This window comes from Heloderma suspectum, chromosome 2 (assembly GCF_057233095.1).
Source record: "Heloderma suspectum isolate Gila_16-S chromosome 2, 16-S_ref, whole genome shotgun sequence".
Taxonomy (NCBI): domain Eukaryota; kingdom Metazoa; phylum Chordata; class Lepidosauria; order Squamata; family Helodermatidae; genus Heloderma; species Heloderma suspectum.
In genome coordinates, this window is record NC_139459.1 from 288425611 (window position 1) to 288447682 (window position 22072).

Genomic DNA, 22072 nt, shown 5'->3' on the forward strand with positions numbered 1-22072 from the left:
CTATCCCGTGTTTTCTTCAAATGGAAAAAATGGGGTATTTTTCCAGATATGCGCAAACGGAGCGCCATGACCTCCCCATGTATTTCTCCCCTGGTGTGAATGAAGCACCGAGTGTGGTTGTTGGGGGCGTGGTCATGATGTCGAAGGTGGTGACGAAGGTCTGATGGGCGTTCAGCCTTCCCATATCTGCTCCATTTTGGCTCCTCACCATTTTCAGCCTAGCTGTTCAAAACAGAGTGGCAAAGCAGTAGCGCATGGTGGCAGAGGGTTTCTGCAACTGCTGCGTTTGTCCAAAGCAGCAGGGACTGGCCAAAAGCATAGAAGAGGGAGGAGGGGCCCGGGGAGATTGGTGCGAGGGGGGGCTGTCCGTTCCCATCCACCAGAAATGTGCAAGGGGAGGGAAAGGGGCAGAAACCCAGGAGCAAGTATCGCTGAACCTGGAGCATGTGTAATGCCTCTTCACCAGGGGCATTGCTAGGTTCTTAAAAGATCCAGGGCATAGGCCCATAACACAAATTTGCATATATATATATATATATATATATATATATATATATATATATATACACATATATACACACACACACACGAGTCTAAGTGCACGTTTAATGTGTGTGTGTGTGTGTGTGTGGTGTATAGATTACATACATACATACGTACATACATACATAAGAAGTGTGCACTGACACACACACCCCACTTCAACTCAGGCCCTGATTCAGTGTTTTGGAAAACATGCTTCTGCTCGGGCCAATTTGTAGTCAGTCCACTTCAGCTCAGCACCAAACCTGAGTCAATGTTTGGAAAAATGAGTCTTTCTGCTTCCTGCTGACTACCATGGGAAATTAGAAAAAAACTGTAACTTTTTTCTCTTGGTCAGAACTGGATGATAATTTCAGGCATAGCAGCCCTCTAGAAGGGGATTATACCTGCCCAATGTCAGAAAAATAGGTGCAGGGTTTATATTTTGATTCTCTTTTAAAGGGACTGTGCCAATAGCATTTTTGGAAGAATTGGATAAAAATTTCAGGATTCATTGCCCCATCAGAGGAGATCATGTCTGCCAAATTTCAGAATGATAGCCACAAGGGTTTTTGTGTAAGGGTGGCCTTGACATTTTGAGATCTCCAAAAGAGGACATACTTATCTCCCTATGTTCCTTGTGGGCCATTGTTCTGAAAATTACTGACAGCCTACAGTTGTCCCTAAGTAAGAAACCAGCAAAGTTTCAGAAGGATAGGTGCAGCAGTGCATGTGGAAGAGGAGTTCTTCAATTTGAGGGAGGGAGTGATATGCTTTCCCTTCCATTCACCCCTTCCCCAATAGTTTTTGATAAATTTGTATGAAAATACACAGGTCATTAGAGGTGTTCCCCAGGCAAGAAACCTGTAAAGTTTCTGAAGGTCATACATGCATGAAAATTTAGAATTACTAGAATTTATTTACATTTCACCAATGTCAGCAGCAGGGGAACATGGGTGGGAAGGTGCTATTGCACTCATGTCCTGCTTGTGGGTTTCCTGTGGGCATCTGGTTGGCCACTGTGTGAACAGAATGCTGGACTAGATGGGCCTTGGTCTGATGCAGCATGGCTCTTCTTACGTTCTTCAATAGAGAATACGTCTGAGCATATGCAGAATGCCTTTCTTTCACCACTGCGCATTTACATTCTCTCCCTACCAATTCTATTCCCCTCTATGCAACCATCCCTCCTCATCCTACCACCCTCCAGCAACTCTTCATAAAAACAGATATCTTGTTTCGTGCAACTCCTCTCTACCTCCTCCTTGATATGCACAAGCTCTCATTGTATCTTCCTCCCCATAACTTCACTTGTGCCAAGACTTCACCAGGATTCAGCCAATGAGTCTGTTTTCAAAACTAGGGTTAAGTTATGGAGAAGCTCTGAGCATGTACTAAGTGCCTTTCCCTCACCACTGAAGCTAGAGTTCATGCAAAAAAAACCCAAAAACCCACATAAATGACAAAACATCCATAGGACTGAGCTGAAAGGGTAGTCAATTCATTAGATGGAATTGGGTAGGCACTGTATTAAGCCTGCAGTACCATGCTCACAACTCAGGACTTATTTCTGAGTAAACATGCAGAACATCAAGGTGCAAACCTCCCTACAAAAGTAACTTGTGCTGGAATCCTATGCACACTTTCCCGAAGGTAAGCCTCATTAAACATAATGGGGCTTCTGAGTAGGCATACATAGGATTGTATAAATTAGCAGTATTTATCCCCCCTCCACTTAAAAAACAAATCAAAAACTCCTATTTTTATTAAGGCTTTCTGTTCATAGTAACATAGGAAGCTGCCTTATACCGTCAGACCCTGGGTCCATCTAGCGTAGTATCGTTGACACTGACTGGCAGCAGGGGCTCTCCAGGGTTTCAGGCAGAATTCTTTCTTAACCATACCTGGAGATGCTGGGGTTTGAACCCGGAACCTTCTGCATGCCAAGCATGTGCTCTACCACTGAGCTACAGCCCTTCCTGTTGCTGGATAATGGCAACTGACAAACAAAACAGCCCCAGATTTCTTTCTCTGCAACCATGTGAACCCACTCTTCTCAAAGGCTTGAGTGAGGCAAAGGAGAAAAACCAACCCTCTTGTCTGTTTGTATAAAGTCAAATACAGTTCAGAACTTCTCTTGCCCACTGAAGAGAATTCTCTCTAAGAATTCCCTAAGATATGCTCTGGGTGGAATAAAGAAGAGAAAGGAAGAAAGAACAGGATAGGGAAGGGAAGAAGAAAAGAAGAATGGTGATTGGAAATGTGGGGGGGGGGGCAGAGAGAATTTCCTAAGCCAAGTGGCTCCTTTCAGAGAGGCTGTGCTTCAGAGGAATTTAGGAGGCTGTACAGGGTTTGCAAAGATTGCACGTACTTAAATTAACTTTATGAGGTGAGGTGGCTGAGGGCTTTTTCTAGCTTTTTTAAAACCTATTTTTAGCTTTTTTTAGAACCTATTTAAAAGCCCCAGCAGTTTCTCCATCATGACATGACATAGTCCTAACCCTCCCTTTGGGATTATTTGAGTCCTACAGCTATTTTGAAGAAATTAACATGGAGGGGGAGAAAGAAGTTTGTGGATGCTGATTGGATCCTTTGCTGTACTGAAGCTACTAAACTTCTGCAGAAGCCAAAGTTTCCAGTTTGGGGCAGTAAAATCACATGCTGTGTGAAATACCAGTATTTCACATGGAGCTCTTTCTTCCCTTCCTTCTCCCCCTTCAAAATTTCATTGCAGGCAAGCTCCCAACAGTGGGCATGTAAGAGCAGAAAAGAAAAGTAGGGGGAGAGAGGTTTTTTGCACCTCAAAAAAATCATACACCAGATATTAGGGATTGTGACCTCTTAATGGTCACCTTAAACACCTTCTGATTAGGATCTCTAATCCCCTGGGTGACTTGACAGTTTTTACTTTTTGTTTTAGACTTTGAGAAAAGGAAAATTTACACATGGCTAGCGCAAAACTGGACCTAACTGCATGAAATTTGGTAGGTTCAGTCAGTTCTATAGGGCCTGCTAGGTCCCCAAATTTCATGAATTTATGTGGAAGATCAAAGAAATTATAGCTCTTGACTTTGACAGATTTTCTTGGGAAAAGCAAATTTTACCTGTGGTTAGCACAAAACCCACTACACCTAACTGTCTGAACTTTGGCAGGCCCAGTCATCTCTATAGGGGCTGCCAGTTCCCCAAATTCCATGCACGTATGTGGAAACACAAAAAAATTATAGCTCTTTGCTTTGACAGATTTTCTTGAAAATAGCAAATTCTACCTGTGACTAGCACAAAAGCCACTGGACCTAACTGCCTGAAATTTGGCATATTCAATAACCTCCATGGGTTATTTGGCTACCAAATTTCATGTACTTATCATACAAACTAAAAAAGTTATGGCTATTTTTGTTTTCCAATGCAAGTCAATGGGAAAATGTTAAAAAAAAAAAAAAGGCAATTGGGACAACTCAAACGATCCGGGGCACACCGCGAAAGATCCAGGGCCCATGCCCAGGTGGGCCCTTCTATAACAATGCCCCTGCTCTTCACGGAATCATAACACAATGAGAACGGCCATCTACAGAGAAGGAAGCGTGTGTAAAGGGAAACAGTTTTGATCCTGCGTTTAAAACGGAAGTGGAAAGCCCCATTTTAAATGCAGGTTTTGGGCTGGTGTAGAAATGCCCTGCCCCTTCATGGATCACTGCCTTGTTGTGGCAAAGGGGCTTGTGTAACTCAGTGAAGCCATAAGCTATGCTGTGCAAGGCAACTAGGGATGTCAGAGAATTCCGCCTCGGATCTCGGGGAGGCTGAATGCCAGCGCATTCGGCCCCCCGAAATCGGTGGCGGAACAGTCTGCCCCCCTGCCCCCCCCCCGGGACGAGACTTACCTGGGGCAGATCTTCCTGGCGGCAGCGGCTCGGGTGGCGGCTCCGGCGGCGGCTCCGGCGGCGGTTTGGCGGCGGCAGCTGCGGCGGCCAGTCTTCCAACCGGCTGCTGCCGCCGCCATTTCCAGTTTAAAAACAAAAAACAAAAAAGACGTGATAGGCTATGTAAAAATTTACATAGCCTATCATGGCTAGGTTTAAAAAAAACACCATGATAGGCTACGTAAATGTTTACGTAGCCTATCACGGCTGACTTAAAAACAAAAAAACAACGCGCGTACGCAAATGACAGCGGCCACGGCCACCGCCATTTGCGTTTCTTATTTTGGCACGTCTTAGTCTACGTCAAGATTTACATAGACTAAGACGGCGAAAATAAGGGGAACACAAATAGCGTAGCGTCCAATACACTATTTGCGTTCCCCTTATTTTCGCCGTCTTAGTCTACGTAAATCTTGACAATGTAGACTAAGACGTGCCAAAATAAGGAACGCAAATGGTGGCGGCTGTGGCCGCTGTCATTTGCGTACGAGCGTTGTTTTGTTTTGTTTTTTAAGTCAGCCGTGATAGGCTACGTAAACATTTACGTAGCCTATCACGGCTGACTGCAGGGATGCAAACAGCAGCAGCTACGGCCATCGCCATTTGTGTCCCTGCTAGCCAGCGGCCGGATGTCCGGCTGCTGGCGGAGCCGGCTGGCAGCTCCGCAGAATCCCTGCAGAGCACAGCCGGCCGGCCAGGATTCGGGGGGGGGGGAGGAACGGAGTGCCTCCCCCCCCCGTACAGGATTCTGGGGGGAGGGACGGAGCACCTCCCCCCCACCATCAACATAATCCACGAAAGGTAAGTGACTTTCGTACATCCCTAAAGGCAACCCAAGATGGACAGGTCATGGAAGAGATTTCTGACAAAATATGGTCCACTGGAGAAGGAAATGGCAACCCACTCCAATATTCTTGCCAAGAAAACCCCATGGAACCTATCACAAGGCTAAAAGATATGACGCCGGAAGATGAGCCCCTCAGGTCATAAGGTGTCCAATATACTACTGGGGAACAGCAGAGCGTTTTTCCAAGTAGCGCCAGAAAGAGTGAAACGGCTGGGCCAAAGCTGAAAGGACACTCAGCTGTGGATGTGTCTGGTGGTGAAAAGAAAATCCGATGCTGTAAAGAACAATATTGTTTAGGAACCTGGAATGTAAGAGCAATGAATAAGGTAAGCTGGAGGTGGTCAAACATGAGATGGCAGGATTGAACATCGACATCTTGGGAATCAGCGAACTAAAGTGGACAGGCATGGGCGAATTTAATTCAGGTGACCATTATATCTACTACTGTGGGCAAGAATCCCTTAGAAGAAATGGAGTAGCACTCATAGTCAATAAAAGGGTGGGAAAAGCAGTACTGGGGTACAATCTCAAAAACGATAGAATGATCTCAGTACGAATCCAAGGCAAACCATTCAACATCACAGTAATTCAAGTCTATGCCCCAACCACTGAGGCTGAAGAAGCTGAGGTTGATCGGTTCTATGAAGATCTACAACACCTTCTAGAACTAACACCAAAAAAAGATGTCCTTTTCATCATAGGGGATTGGAATGCTAAAGTAGGAAGTCAAGAAATCACCGGGATAACAGGCAAGCATGGCCTTGGTGTACAAAATGAAGCAGGTCAAAGGCTAATCGAGTTCTGCCAAGAGAACACGCTGATCATAGCAAACACTCTTTTCGAACAGCACAAGAGGCGACTCTACACATGGACATCACCAGATGGTCAATATCGAAATCAGATTGATTATGTCCTTTGCAGCCAAAGATGGAGAAGCTCTATACAGTCAGTAAAAAGAAGACCTGGAGCTGACTGTGGCTCAGATCATGAGCTTCTTATTGCAAAATTTCAGCTTAAATGGAAGAACATAGGGAAAACCACTAAACCATTCAGGTATGACCTAAATCATATCCCTTATGAATATACAGTGGAGGTGAGGAATAGATTTAAGGGATTAGACCTGATAGACAGAGTGCCTGAGGAACTATGGACAGAGGTCCGTAACATTGTTCAGGAAGCAGCAACTCAATCCATCCCAAAGAAAAAGAAATGCAAGAAAGCAAAGTGGCTGTCTGATGAGGCTTTACAAGTAGCTGAGGAAAGAAGGGAAGTGAAAAGCAAGGGAGAAAGGGGAAGATAAATCCAACTGAATGCAGAGTTCCAGAGAATAGCAAGGAGAGACAAGAAGGCCTTCTTAAATGAACAATGCAAAGAAATCGAGGAAAACAACAGAATGGGAAAGACTAGAGATCTCTTCAAGAAAATCGGAGATCTCCAGGGAACGTTTTGTGCAAAGACGGGCATGATCAAGGACAAAGAAGGCATGGACCTAACAGAAGCAGATGAGATTAAGAAGAGGTGGAAAGAATACACAGAAGAACTATACAGGAAAGATCTGAATGTCCCTGATAGCCATGATAGTGCGGTCTCTGAACTTGAGCCGGACATCCTAGAGAGTGAAGTCAAGTGGGCCTTAGGAAGCATTATTAACAACAAAGCTAGCAGAGATGGCAGTATTGCAGCTGAGCTATTTAAAATCCTAAAAGATGATGCTGTTAAAGTGCTGCACTCAATATGCCAACAAATCTGGAACACTCAACAGTGGCCACAAGGCTAGAAAAGGTCAGTTTATATTCCAATTCCAAAGAAGGGCAACGCTAGGGATGTACAAAAGTCACTTACCGTTTCGCGGATCTGCTTTGCGGTGGGGGGGGAGGCGCTCCCTCCCTCAACCTCGAATCCTCGATGGGGGGGAGGCACTCCATCCCTCCCCCTGGAATCTTCGACGGAGGGGAGGCGCTCTGTCCCTCCCCCCAAAGTCCTGCCCGGCCGGCTACGCTCCGCGGAGATTCCGCAGAGCCGCCAGCCAGCTCTGCTTGCAGCCAGACATCTGGCCACTGGGCAGCAGGGACACAAATGGCGGTGGCCGTAGCCACCGCCGTTTGCGTCCCTGTACTTAACCGTGACAGGCTAGGTAAATATTTACGTAGCCTATCATGGCAAAGTAAAAGAAAAACGTGTATGCAAATGGTGGCGGCTACAGCGGCCGCCATTTGCATTCGCTATTTTTCACCATTCTAGCCTACGTAAATATTTACGTAGGCTAGAACGGCGAAAAATAGCGAATGCAAATGGCGGCCGCTGTAGCCGCCACCATTTGCGTACACTGTGCCCGGCCGCGGCCAGCCAGGAGACCAGCCACCTCCGCCGCCGCCGCCGCACCCGCCACAGCCGCACCTGCCGCACCTGCCACCGCCGCACCCGCCGCCGCCGCACCTGCCACCATCGAATCCGCTGCCGCCGCACCCGCCGCCACTGAATCCGCCGCATCCGCCCCAGGTAAGTGCCGTCCTGGGGGATTCCGCGGAGGGGCGGGGTGGTAAGAGGCCGTTCCACCACGGATTCTGGGGGTTCTGTAGAATCCAGCCTCACTGGAATCCGTGGGGGAATTCTCCGCCAGCCCTAGGCAACACCAAAGAGTGTTCAAACTACCATACAATTGCACTCATTTCACATGCCAGCAAGGTGATGGTCAAAATCCTACAAGTTAGGCTTCAGCAGTATGTGAACTGAGAACTACTGGAAGTACAAGCTGGGTTTCGAAGAGGCAGAGGAACTAGAGATCAAATCGCCAACATTCGCTGCATCATGGAGAAAGCAAGAGAATTCCAGAAAAACATCTATTTCTGCTTCATTGACTATGCTAAAGCCTTTGATTGTGTGGATCACAACAAACTGTGGCAAATTCTGAAAGAGATGGGAGTACCAGACCACCTTACCTGTCTCCTGAGAAACCTGTACGAGGGTCCAGAAGCACCAGTAAGGACCGGACATGGAACAACCGATTGGTTCCAAATTGGGAAAGGAGTATGACAAGGCTGCATATTGTCACCCTGCTTATTAAACTTATATGCAGGGTACATCATGAGAAACGCCTAGTTAGATGAATCACAGGTTAAGACTGCCGGGAGAATTATCAACAACCTCAGATATGCAGACGATACCACCCTAATGGCAGAAAGCGAAGAAGATCTAAAGAGCCTCTTGTTGAGGGTGAAAGTGGAGAGTAAAAAAGCTGGTTTGAAACTCAACATTAAAAAAACGAAGATCATGGCATCTGGCCCCATCACTTCCTGGCATATAGAAGGGGAAGAAATGGAAGCAGTGACAGATTTTACTTTCTTGGGCTCCAAGATCACCGCAGACGATGGCTGTAGCCATGAAATTAAAAGATGCTTGCTCCTTGGGAGGAAAGCTATGGCAAACTTAGACAGCGTAGTAAGAAGCAGAGACATCACCTTGCCGACAAAGGTCCATCTAATCAAAGCTATGGTTTTCCCAATAGTAACGTATGGCTGTGAGAGCTGGACTATATGGAAGGCTGAGCGCCGAAGAATTGATGCTTTCGAACTGTGGTGCTGGAGAAGACTCTTACGAGTCCCCTGGAGTGCAAGAAGGACAAATCAGTCCATCCTGAAGGAAATCAACCCTGAGTGCTCATTGGAAGGACAGATACTGAAGCTGAAGCTCAAGTATTTCGGCCACCTAATGCGAAGAGAAAAATCCCTGGAAAAGACCCTGATGCTGGGAAAGAATGAAGGCAAAAGGAGAAGGGGACGGCAGAGGATGAGATGGCTAGATAGCATCACCGATGCTATGAATATGAACTTGAGCACACTCTGGGAGAGAGCGGAGGACAGGAAGACCTGACGTGCTATGGTCCATGGGGTCACAAAGAGTTGGACATGACTTAACGACTGAACAACAACAAGAAATGCCCTGAGGTGAGATATGATAGCGCTGTTCAAGTATTTGAAAGGTTGTCACAGAGAGGAAGGCCGGGATCTCTTCTTGATCATCCCAGAGTGCAGGACACAGAATAATGGGCTCAAGTTACAGGTAGCCAGATTCCAGCTGAACATCAGGAAAAACGTCCTGACTGTTAGAGCAATACGACAATGGAACCAGTTACCTAGGGAGGTGGTGGGCTCTCCCACACTGGAAGCATTCAAAATGAATCTGAACAGCCACTTGTCAGGGATGCTTTGACTTGGATTCCTGCATTGAACGGGGGGTTGGACTCGATCGTCTTATAGGCCCCTTCCAACCCTACTATTCTATGATTCCAAATGGCAGGCTCAAACATCCTGTGCCATGTTACTTTGACATCCCCATTGCAATACTTGTGTACATGTACTTACTAATTTTTATGCGTGTGTCCCCCGCCCCAATAGCTGAAAATGAAAAGTGGGATTAAAAGCTCTCTAGTCACTGTCTTTGACAGAGAGCCCATTCAGTAACAAGTCTGCTTCACTGCTGAACAGCTTGTACCATCGGGAAGTTCTTCTTAATGCTTAGTCAAATCTCCTTTCTTGTCATTTCTGTTGCTCTGAAGCCACCGAGAACGAATTTGCTCCATTATCTGTATGACAGCCTTTCAGATATTTGAAGATGGCTATTATATCACTGCGTAATGGTCTCTTTTCCACTCCAGGCTAACCATACCCACCTCTTCCAACCTTTCCTCATAGCCTAGAACTTGGTTTCTTGATATGAACATCTGCAAATATTCAAAAACTGGCTAAATATTGCCATTTCACCATTCAAATTTTGAATGAGAAAATGTCTAATCCAGAATTTGAATAAACATTTTGAGTGTGAACATTTTACCTCAAAATCCACATTTCCAATTGTTGCTATTGTTATTGTTGCTTTGGGATTACATTCCTAGAGAGCCACTGGACAGCTGCTGCCAGTCAGTGTCAACAGTACTGGACTAAATGAACCAATGGTCTGACTCAGTATAAGGCAGCTTTTTATGTTCCTATGCTTGTATGCTTTCTCCTGAAACGCAATAAATGATGTTCAGTTGTACATCTGGAAATAAACAGATTATTACAAAAATCACCAAGTGCTTTCTCCTCAAAGAGGTTCTTCACCATGTCTAAGGGCATTTCTACATGAGGCTTTTATCCTGCAGCTCTACTGGGGCTTCTGCTTCCAGATTCTTTGAGGGATTAAGATCGGCTCCTTTACACATGCTTTTTTCTAGAGATTTGCTTTCTCTGTCTTTCTATAAATTTCATTATACAGAGACTAATGGCACTGTGGTATAGCAGAATTGCACAATTGCACAGGAGTTCTATGGCCTTATAGAAGCCACTGAGAAAATAATACCACACTTTCCCCGTTAAGAAGAAAAAACACAATAATGGTCACAAAGCACAGGACAGGCCCTGGAGGAGGATGACGTCATGTAAAGGACCCGCAAACTACCATGAGTGAGCAATCATGAGCACATAATAAAAGTTTCATGTAGGAAGGCACATGTAAGCATTACTGTAGTCTCTTTCTTCAGGTTTAACTTCCTCTTTGCATTTCCTAAACCAATAATCTGATTACTTGATCTAATCCTTTTGTGCTTAACTACTTTGTATTGGTCCCCTCTTTTTCTCTTCATAGTTCATCTCTCTTCCTCCCTCCTTTGTCCTAGTTCTTTCCCCTCTTTGTTTAAAGTGCTTTCTCCTCAAAAGAAATAACCCTGTAAAAGCCTGCACTGAACTGATCATCACCGAAGGAAGGAGAAGCACTAAGGATATGGAAGATGAACTTTGATATTTGTTGATATATCAAATTTAGGCTGTCAAAATTAAAATATAAATGTATGTTGCATTTTCAGATTTGAAATCAGAATATAGACTACTGATGGATTCAACTGCAGACCACTTTCTTGGGAGTAACCCACTGAAATCTCTTCAGGTCATGTTAACGTGAACAGTAGGTGTACTGCAGTTATGTAGTAGTAGCAGCAGAGTAAGCTGTAGTTAACAAATGCCTACAAATGATACTTCTAGCTTGCTGCTTTTAAGCTGCAATCCTGTGCACCAACCTGGGAGCACACCCCATTTAACACAGTGATAGTTACTTTTGAGTAGACATGCATTTTATTTATTTATTTATTTATTAAATTTCTTATTTTATTATTTTTATTTATTTATTTATTTATTGCATTTATACCCCGCCTTTCTCCCTCTCGCAAGGAACTCAAGGCGGCTTACATTATCCTCCTCCTCACCGTTGTATCCTCACAACAACAACCCTGTGAGGTAGGTTGGGCTGAGAGTCTGTGACTGGCCCAAAGTCACCCAGTGAGCTTCCATGGCCAAGTGGGGACTAGAACCCGGATCTCCCAGCTCCCAGTCCTTCACTCTCACCACTACACTACACTGGCTCTAATAAATATATTATTTATATATTATTTATATTAATAAATATATTAAATTTCTTAATCGCCCATCCGGCCAGTCACCCGGCCACTCTGGGTGATGTACAACAATACAACAATCAAAAACAATAAAATTATGCATTAAAACATCATGCTCTAAAAATACCCTAACCCACCCCAAATGCCTGCCTGAACAACCAATTTTTCAATGCATGGCAAAAGTTCATTAAAGAGGGGGCATGACGGAGTTCTCTAGGCAAGGAGTTCCACAGAGTGGGGGCCACCACAGAGAAGGCCCTCTCCCTCATCCTCACCAGCCTAGCTGTCCTGGCTGATGAGACAGAGAGAAGGCCGTCTGAGGCTGATCTTGTTGAGTGGCCTGTCTGGTATTGCATAGGATTGCACTGTTAGGGGGTTGGGTGGGAGGGGGAGGGGTTCTTGCTGTGCTGTTTAAAAAGTAGTGCTGTAGATTATAGTTTTGTATTGTTAACATTTTTATTCTCAAATGTATAAGTACTTTGGACATTTTAAAACTGAATGGCAGTGTATAAATATCTTAAAATAATAAGTAAATCAATCAATGTGATTTTAATTCATGATGCTATGTTATGGCATCAGCTACAACTTTATGAAAGGCTTCTCGAGATCTTCAAAATATCAGCAACGTGCCCATCAAATTGCACTGCTTTCAGTACCCAAAGGAAAAAGGTATGCTCATTTGAAGAAAACAAACATTAGATTGATGCTAGGGTCAATTTTTTTTCAAGGGGGGAAAACATGTTTATTTTTGACATCAGCAATTTCAGGGCTGCTTTTCATGCACTGCAAACTTTACTAGATTAGATAAAGGTATGGAAGCATTTGTCAATTTTTACTCCAGGGTCACATTCTACTCCACGGTCAGGCTGTATCTGACTGACATAATCCAAATGGCCCACAATTGCAAATGCCATCCATCAAACTGAGACAGTGCTTGAATGTGAACAGTCATCCAGAAGGGAATGCCTAGAAGTACTAGCAATTTTATCATAAGGTGTTCCTCTGCCAAGTCCAGAGTTTTATTTTTCATTGCTTCTTTTAGAAACATTGTTTAAAAATATAAATCAAAAGGAAAGATGTGGAGATACACACACAAGCACACACACACACAGCAGACAGGTGCTCTTAAAAATATCTTCAGTGCCAGAAATTCTCCATAGAAGTACCATCTATCCATTCTTCACCATATCTAAGTCTTACATGTAAGCATTGCTGTAATCTCTTTCTTCAGGTTTACCCTCTTTCTTTCATTTTCCAAGCCAATTATCTGCTTACCGGATCTCATCCTGTTGGGATGTATCCAATTCAACACTAGTGCAAATGTAAATTATGTTGCACTAGTGTAAGCAACCTCTAGCAGAATGACAATAGTGTTTGCTAGCACAACAGGTTTCTCCAGAAAACTCATTGTGCCAGCAAACAGTATTGGCATTGCTCTGGAGGTCTAAGTTGTCTTCAAGGGCAGCCCCAGGTACAGTGCATTATAGTAATCCAATTGGGAGATTGAGAGAGCATCAATTAGTGTAGCCAGATTATCCCTGTCCATGAATGGTCATAGCTAGCAAAACAGCCAAAGCTGGTTAAAGACACTTCATGCCACTGAGGCCACCTGATCCTCAAGCGACAATGCTAGATCCAGGAATACCCCCAAGTGTGTATCCACCCCCAAAATCTTCCATGGGAAGTGCAACCCATCCTGAGCAGGATATACACCTAATTCCCAGACATGAGAACCACCTGCCCACAGTGCCTCCATCTTGTCAGTATTCAGCTTAAGTTTATTGGCACCAGTCCAGAACTTGTACAGCCTCACCTGACTCAGATGAGCATAGAGAGATAGGGCTGAGTGTCATCGCCGTACTGATGGCACTTCACTCCAAACCCCCTGATGATGTCTCCCAGTGGCTTCATATAGATGTTAATATCATAATATTGATAGATCTTCCTTTCCAAGTGTATCAACTGTATGCCATGAATATGTCCAGAACCTAAGATGGTGATCCTCGATGTGTGCCAGGCATCTTACATTTTAGTCAAAGGCAATCGCATTTCCTTGTGGGTGAAAAAGGATGCAGCATATAGCATGAGAAAACCTAGAATCTTCATGAGAAAAGATTTGGTAGTAGACATTTTATTTTTTTATTTATTATTAAATTTATTAATCGCCCATCTGGCTGGTCACCCAGCCACTCTGGGCGATGTACAACATACAATAAAACAGTTTAAAACAATAAAATTCTACAATAAAAACATTTTCTAAAATACCCTAACCCACCCCAAATGCCTGCCTGAACAACCATGTTTTTAATGCACGACGGAAGCTCATTAAAGAGGGGGCATGACAGAGTTCCCTAGGGAGGGAGTTCCACGGAGTGGGGGCCACCACAGAAAAGGCCTTCTCCCTCGTCCCCACCAGTCTAGCTGTCCTGGCTGATGGGACAGAGAGAAGGCCATCCGAGGCTGATCTTATTAAGCGGCCTGTCTGGTGCTGCTGGAGGCGCTCCTTAAGATAGGCTGGACCGGAACCATATAGGGTTTTAAAGGTCAAAACCAACACCTTGAATTTGGCCCAGAAAACAACTGGTAACCAGTGCAACTCCTTCAGCACTGGAGTGATGTGATCTCGCCGGCGGCTGCCTTTAATCAGGCGAGCCGCCGCGTTCTGTACCAGCTGCAGTTTCCGAACCGTCTTCAAGGGTAACCCCACGTAGAGCGCATTACAGTAGTCTAAACGAGAGGAGACCAGGGCATGTACTACCGATGGGAGCAGATGGTCGGGAAGGAAGGGGCGCAGCCGCCGTATCAGATGGAGTTGATACAGCGCTGTCCGGCTCACAGCTGACACCTGAGCCTCCATGGACAGCTGGGAGTCCAAAATGACCTCCAGGCTGCAGACCTGGCCTTTCAAGGGTAGCCGTACCCCATTCAACACCAGGTCAACATCCCCCAGCCTCCTCTTGTCTCCCACCAAAAGTACCTCGGTCTTGTCAGGGTTCAGTTTCAGCTTATTCCTCCCCATCCAGCCACTCACTGTCTCCAGACACTTGGACAGGGATTCTACGGCCAACCTTGGTGAAGATTTGAATGAGAGGTAGAGCTGCGTGTCATCCGCATATTGTTGACACTGCACCCCAAACCTCCTGATGATAGCTCCCGGCGGCTTTACATAGATGTTAAATAGCATCGGGGAGAGGATGGAACCCTGTGGCACCCCACAAGTAAGTGGCCATGGGTCCGAAACCTCCTCTCCCAGTGCTACCTTCTGGTACCTGCTGGAGAGGAAGGACCAGAAGCACCATAATACGGTGTCTCCAATGCCCAACCCCTCCAGGCGGTCCAGGAGGATACCGTGGTCAATGGTATCAAAAGCTGCTGAGAGGTCCAGGAGAACAAGGAAGGAACATTTGCCCCTATCCAAAGCCCTCCTCATATCATCCACCAAAGCGACCAAGGCTGTTTCTGTCCCATGCCCAGGCCTGAAGCCCGATTGAAATGGATCTAGATAATCAGCTTCTTCCAAGTGTGCCTTCAACTGCATCTCCACCACCCGCTCAGTCACCTTGCCCCAAAATGGCAGATTCGAAACTGGGCGAAAGTTGTTCAAAACTTGGGGATCCAGGGAGGGCTTCTTTAAGAGTGGTCTTATCACTGCCTCCTTGAGGGCTGATGGCATCACTCCCTCCTCAAGGGAGGCGTTCACCACCACCCTGATCCCCTCACCCAGTCTCTCTCTGCAGCCCATAATGAGCCAAGATGGGCAAGGATCAAGTAAGCAGGTGGTTGGCCGTACAGATGAAAGCACCTTGTCCACTTCATCAGGAGGAAGAAGCTGGTACCGATCCCACAAAACTGGTTTGCCACAGGCCGCCTCTTGCTCACTAACTGTATCCACAGCGTGCAGAGTAACACACCTAATCCAATCAATTTTATCTGCAAAGTGCCTTGCCAAGGCCTCACAGGAGGCCTTAGAATGCTCCAGTGGTTCCAAAGCCACAGGACCGACCAGGCTCCGGACCACATGGAACAGCCTCCTGGGACAGCACTCTGCAGATGCGATAGAGGCAGCATAGTATTCCTTTTTTGCTGCCTTCACCGCCACGTGATAGGCTGAAGATACAGCTCTAGCCCGTGTCTGATCGTCTTTGGAGCGAGACTTCCGCCACCGGCGCTCTAGCCATCTCACCTCCTGTTTCAGAGCTCGTAACCGCGGATTGAACCATGGTGCAGTCCGAGCCCTGTTCAGGGGGAGAGGGCGTTTCGGAGCCACCTGATCTAATGCCCCAGTGATTGCGGCATTCCAGCCACCCACCAGGGTCTCGACCGAGTGGCCATTGGCGTGCCCCAGAGAATCCCCAAGCGCGTTCAGGAATCCATTTGGATCCATAAGACACCTGGGGAGGACCATTTTAATGGGTCCTCCACCCCTGCGGAGGGGTTGTGGAACCGAGAAGTCCAACGTCACCAGATAGTGATCTGACCATGACAAGGGGGTGGTGGATATACCCCCGACTTCCAGATCACTCCCCACTTCTCCAGAAACAAACACAAGGTCTAGTGCATGACCGGCTACATGGGTGGACCCAGTAAGAATATGGTGCAGCTCCCAGGAGACCATGGTCTCCATGAAGTCCCGAGGTGCTCCTGTGAGGATGGCCTCCGAATGTATGTTGAAGTCCCCCAACACCAATAAGTTAGGGGACTGTACACGCACATCAGAGACCACCTCAACCACCTCGGCCAGGGACATTAATTTAAGGTGATTTGAAGCACATAATACCACCAACTATATTAGGATCAACCTAAGAAAAGGAACAGTAGACATTTTCAGCCTTGTATGTCCATAAATAAATATCATATACAGAGTGGCCCAAAAGTAGGTATACAGTATAGTTTATTTGCATTTTATTACATTGTTTATTACATTTACATTTGTTTAACACTGTTTCATCTCCTAAGTGCTCGAAATGTATTCCATCAACGTTGCAATATTCCTCGAACCTGTCCAGAACACTGTGACACACAATACGACACAAGTTCTGGTCCACATCAATGTTCATAAATGCTTCCGAGATGAACTCTTTTAATTAGTCCACTGTCTGGGGATTCCTCTCAAAAACCTTATTCTTTACTACGTCCTCAAAAAAGAAGTCCATTGGTGTTAAGTGGTTTTGTGGTTTTAATGTTCTACATATTTTAAATTGTTTTATTGTGTGCTGTTTGGTTTTAATTTTTGTGAACTGCCCAGAGAGCTTCGGCTATTGGGTGGTATAGAAATGAAATGAAATGAAATGAATGAATAAATAAAATTAAGTCGGATGAACGTGGTGGCCAGTCAATGCTGCCATGTTGTCCAATCCAATGCTATGGGAAGGTGTTGTCAAGGTAGTCCCTTACCGCAAAAGTATAATGAGGAGGTGCCCCATCTTGTTGGAAGAGCAGTTCAGCGAAGTTAGCCCTGGTTCTGAGTTGTGGCACTACCACGTCACGTAACATGTTTAGGTAATTGTTACTATACACAGTTGTATCAAAGAAAACCGGTTCTACAACACGTCACTGGACAGTGCACCCCACACTGTGATGCCTGGCTGGTTCAGTTGAGATGTGATAGTCAAATGAGGATTTTCATCTGCCCAATACACACGGTTATGCCTGTTCACATGGCCTGACAACTTGAAAGAATCCTCATATGACCAGATGACCTTATCAAGAAGGTCTGGTTCGTTAGAGATTTGGTTACACATCATCTCACAGAATTGCAACTGACAGTCTGGGTCGTCCTCCAGAAGACCATGTAACAGTCTTGGATGGTACGGCTTCAATTTCAATTTACGCATTAAGTGTTGCAAGGACGTTCTAGGTATGGATAGCTGCTTAGACACACATCTTGTGGACTTCTTTGGACTGTTCACAAATGTCAGAGCGACTCTCATCTCATTTTCCTCTGTCATAGACGTCCTAGGACGTCCAGATTTCAGTGCATTAGCCACTGCACCTGTTGCTTCAAATTTATCTCTAAGATGATAAATTGTCAGACTTGTTGGTGGAGGAGTGTCAGATGCTTCTTGCCACGCTGTGCGCACCCGCTCGGCATTTTCAGTCTTCCAGCACTGCTTTAGAATCCACCTTCTTTGTTCTTGACTCAAGTTCGCTGCCATCATTCACAATATCAGTAAAAAAAACACAAAAAACTAAACAACTAAACAACTGTATACCTACTTAAGGGCCTCACTCCCCTCACGCTCTACACTTAACTAATTGAACTGTCACTCCCTGTCACTCACTCTTCCCAACTGCCATTCTGACTCCACCCACACATCTTCTACTCACACATTCTCTCCCCCTCCCATCAACATTCTAAACAACTGTATACCTACTTTTGGGCCACCTGGTATATTTATGCTAAGGATTTTGATTTGTTTAGGGTGTTGTGGAGGTGGGTGGAAGAGATTATGCACTCTTGCTACAGCTGTACATGTTTTCAAAATTAAAATGCGGTGTCCAACTCTGTAATTAAGGCAGTGAACTGTGTGACAGCAATATCCAAAGAAGAAAAGAATCGTGTTGTGTCATATTTTACAAACCATTTGTGCAGATCAATAGTTGAAAGTGGAACAAAACAAGAAAACTTTTACAAAATGAATTCTCTTTCCAAGAAACTTCTCAGGCACCTCACTCACAATTACACTACCATAAAATGTGTTTAGTTTATAGCAATCTACTCATGCTACTGCATATTTCTGGCTTGCCAGTGTTTTTGGGAGTGCGGTTAAATTGATACATATTATACAGATTTTAAGGACAGCCAAATTGCTTTGGTTAATAAAGCATCTGAACCATCAGGCAAACCTCAGATGAAATACCAAATAATCAGGATTCTGCAATTCTGTTATATCTTTGAAAGATTGGCGCTTATTCTTAGCTACGATAATACACATTAAGATGCAGCAGATGGTTGCAATAGTTGTGGAAACAATTAAACAGGGTGGAAACTGGAGTGTTTGAAAGGAAGCCTAAGTCTCCATTCTCTTCCACACAATCCTGGCCTGCAGGTGCATCCAATGAAGCAAAGACTGTTGCTGCACAGAGTGGAGCCTGGCCAAACTAGGACTTGCTGAGAACCTCAGAAATAAACACCGACAGCAGTAATCCTGTGCACACCCAGGCTGCTTAGTTGCTCTTGAAGTCAGTGGGACTGAAAGAAGCCTAACTATGCACTGGACTGTCTGCAGCCACCATCTTTTAGTACCCAGTGATGATTCAAATGATTCAAACCATAAGCAGATCAGCGTATCTTGTCTTCCATGTTTCTGCACAAATGCAGAATGAGTGCAAAATTCAGTATCCTAAGAATCTAAGTTTTCTTTAAAAAGGGAGGAGGAGGAGGAGGAAGAGCAAGAGCAGCAGCAGCAAGATCCTAGGCGTTATCACTGGTGCTGTGTCACTGAGCATTTCCACACAAGGCTGTTAATCCACTCTATTTACTTTCAGTTTCATTGCAGAATTGAGATCCAAGCTGTACTCAAAGAGCTTTTCCTTTCCTGCTTTTCCACTACATAACTTCTAGGTGACACTGTGCTACAGCAGAATAACACAATTACACAACTAGGGGGGGAAAATTGCCTTTGCTTTTGCAAATAATACTCCATTTTCCCTGCTCTAGAAACCCCACAAAAGTGCTCTTTAAAAAAAGAAGCAAAACTGGGGGGTCACAACATCATCTGAGGAACCCATAAACAACTGTGCACAAAAGCTCATGCACAAGACCTCATTCTCTGTGGCCAGCAGGTGAGTCTCCAATGCGTACATAGATAGTTGTACCACCACATGATAATCAGGAGTAGAAATATGTAGAAGAAGCAAATACGTACATATTTGCATAATTCATATAGGTCCCAGAATGCACAAAATGTGTTCTTGGCCATGGGGTAAATGTCTTTTGGGGGCCAGGTACTCTAATCAGGAAGCCAATGTAATATATATATATATATATATATATATATATATATATATATATATATATTCTATCTACTGACTCTGGTTAGGCTGCAATCCTATGCACTTACTGAAAGCAGTGGCACTTTCTTCCAAATAAACATACCTGGGAGAATGCTATTTGGCAAAGTAACACATGAACTGGCCATTACTCTTCTTTCTACTCTGGTTCTCAACTTCTGCCTCTTTTTCTTGTCTTCCTTCTCTAAAGCAACATCCCTTTTGCAACATCACAAGTAGAAAATCAGAAGAAGCAAATTAATGCACACCAAAAGTACTTTCAGTCCACAATAGCAACTATGTTTAATGCAGTAATTTCGACACTGCGGTAACCATAAAAAGGGGAGCATACCAGTCTCATATACCACAGGAGAGAAAAATATTTGGAAAGGAACCAGACCTACCCACTGCAGACTTTAACCAAATTCATTCCCCTTTTCCTAAAATAATCCCTCCTTACCTATTTCAGGGATTCTATTCCTTGCCCTTTAATAAAAAGAGCTCTTATAATTTAATAAGCTACTTAAGGTTTTATGGCACTATGGAACTTAAATCATTTTAAACAGCTTAAACTGCTATCACAAAATGTAGTGGTGGCTGCCAACTCGGACAGCTTTAAAAGGGGATTCGAAAAATTCATGGAAGCTACGATTTTCAAGAACAACTAATACTGATGGCTATATGCTACCTCCAGTATCAGAGGCAGCATGCCTCCCAATTCCAGTTGCTGGGGAACACAACTGGGAGGGTGCTGTTATGCTCATATCCTGCTTGTGGGCTTCCCATTGAGGCATCTGGTTGGCCACTGTGGGAACAACTGATCCACAAGGGCTCTTCTTATAGTCTTTGTCACATTAAGAGGTTTGACCACTTTCAGTCATTAAATAGAATATTTTTATTTATTAGAGCTTGTGAACAAAGTCTACACGATGTTGATTAAATACACTTCAGTGAACCCCTACTTTCCAAAGAGTTTCGCAATTGTATTTAATTGTCTTGTCTTTCTCAAAGACACAGAAAAAGATTTTTAAAAATCAACACTACAAGTTTGAGCCCAGTCCCCAAAAGCAAATCTAATGAAAATGGTTTTACAATGTTTCCTAAAGATGCCCAAGCACAAATGTTGGCAAGTCTTCTGATGAAGGAAGTTTCATAGTTATGGAGCTGCCAGTGCCACTCTAAATGCCACCCTGCTGTCTTTTCTTACATGTGGCAACCACAAATGGACACCATTTGGTCAGTGTTGATGGTAATGATGAGGCAAAGGGGAAGAGATATCTATGTTGGGCCAAAGCAGCTGAGAGCTTAATATGTCACAACCAACACCATAAATGGTGCTTGGAAGACAATAGAAGCCAGTAGCAATATTTTACACCAGTCTTGGTGTAAAAGAATTGATGACACTTCATCCCAAATTTCATCTGCTAAGTCATCCAGTGACTTCAGATATGTGCTGAGCAGAAGAGGGATCCCTGTAAAACTTCACTGTAAATAAATGGGGGCATCAATGCATAATCTCCCATGGCCACCACCACCTGGGAGCTCCCTCTGAAGAATGAAAGAACTACTCAAGAGCTGTCCCACAGATGCCCTTAAATGTCTTGAGAGTGCTTCCAAAAAAATGATTATGCTCCTTGATCTGAGATACTTTTAAAATTCCCTGCTGTTCAAAACATGGTGGCAATGGAACACATTAGGACATTGATGTTCATCTTTGCAGCTGGGGAGGAACTGGGGAAAAACAAATAGGCTTTGCTTTCATTAGTCCTTTCATTTTGTACTCCTGATATGCTGTTGAATCTTGTCTTATGATTGAGCTGTTCTTCCATGCCTTTTCAGTAATGTAAACAGCGTGGTGTAGGGAAGAAGTATATTTACTTCTTCTAACTTATCCAGTATTGCCAGGTGTCCCCAGCCTATTTTTGAAAACTCACAATATACCTTTCACAATTCATCTCTTACATTCCATCTTGCTTTCTTGATATTCAGAGCATTTTCATGTGCCCCATTTCTCCGACTTCCTCCCACATGTGGGCTGGGAGGTGAGATCCAAAGAGCACCAGGTTGGGGAGGACTGAAGTAAATTATTCAAATAAAATGATTTCAAGGATTCCCCTCTTCCCCTACATGAGCTACCAAGAGGTTAAATGCCTGTTAACAAAAATAATTGAGAAAGCAGTTCATTTTGCCATTTCTTGTGCTGTGGGGGAAAAAGCCTTTGTCATGATTCTTCATCTAGCCAGCTTACTGTTCATGATTTCTTCACAACAATGAATGAAGAAGAAAAGTATTGGCACGGTGCGTTTCAAATTAATCTAACGTAGCATTTAAAAATGCACTTGAATGTAAAACATAACGTTATTCATG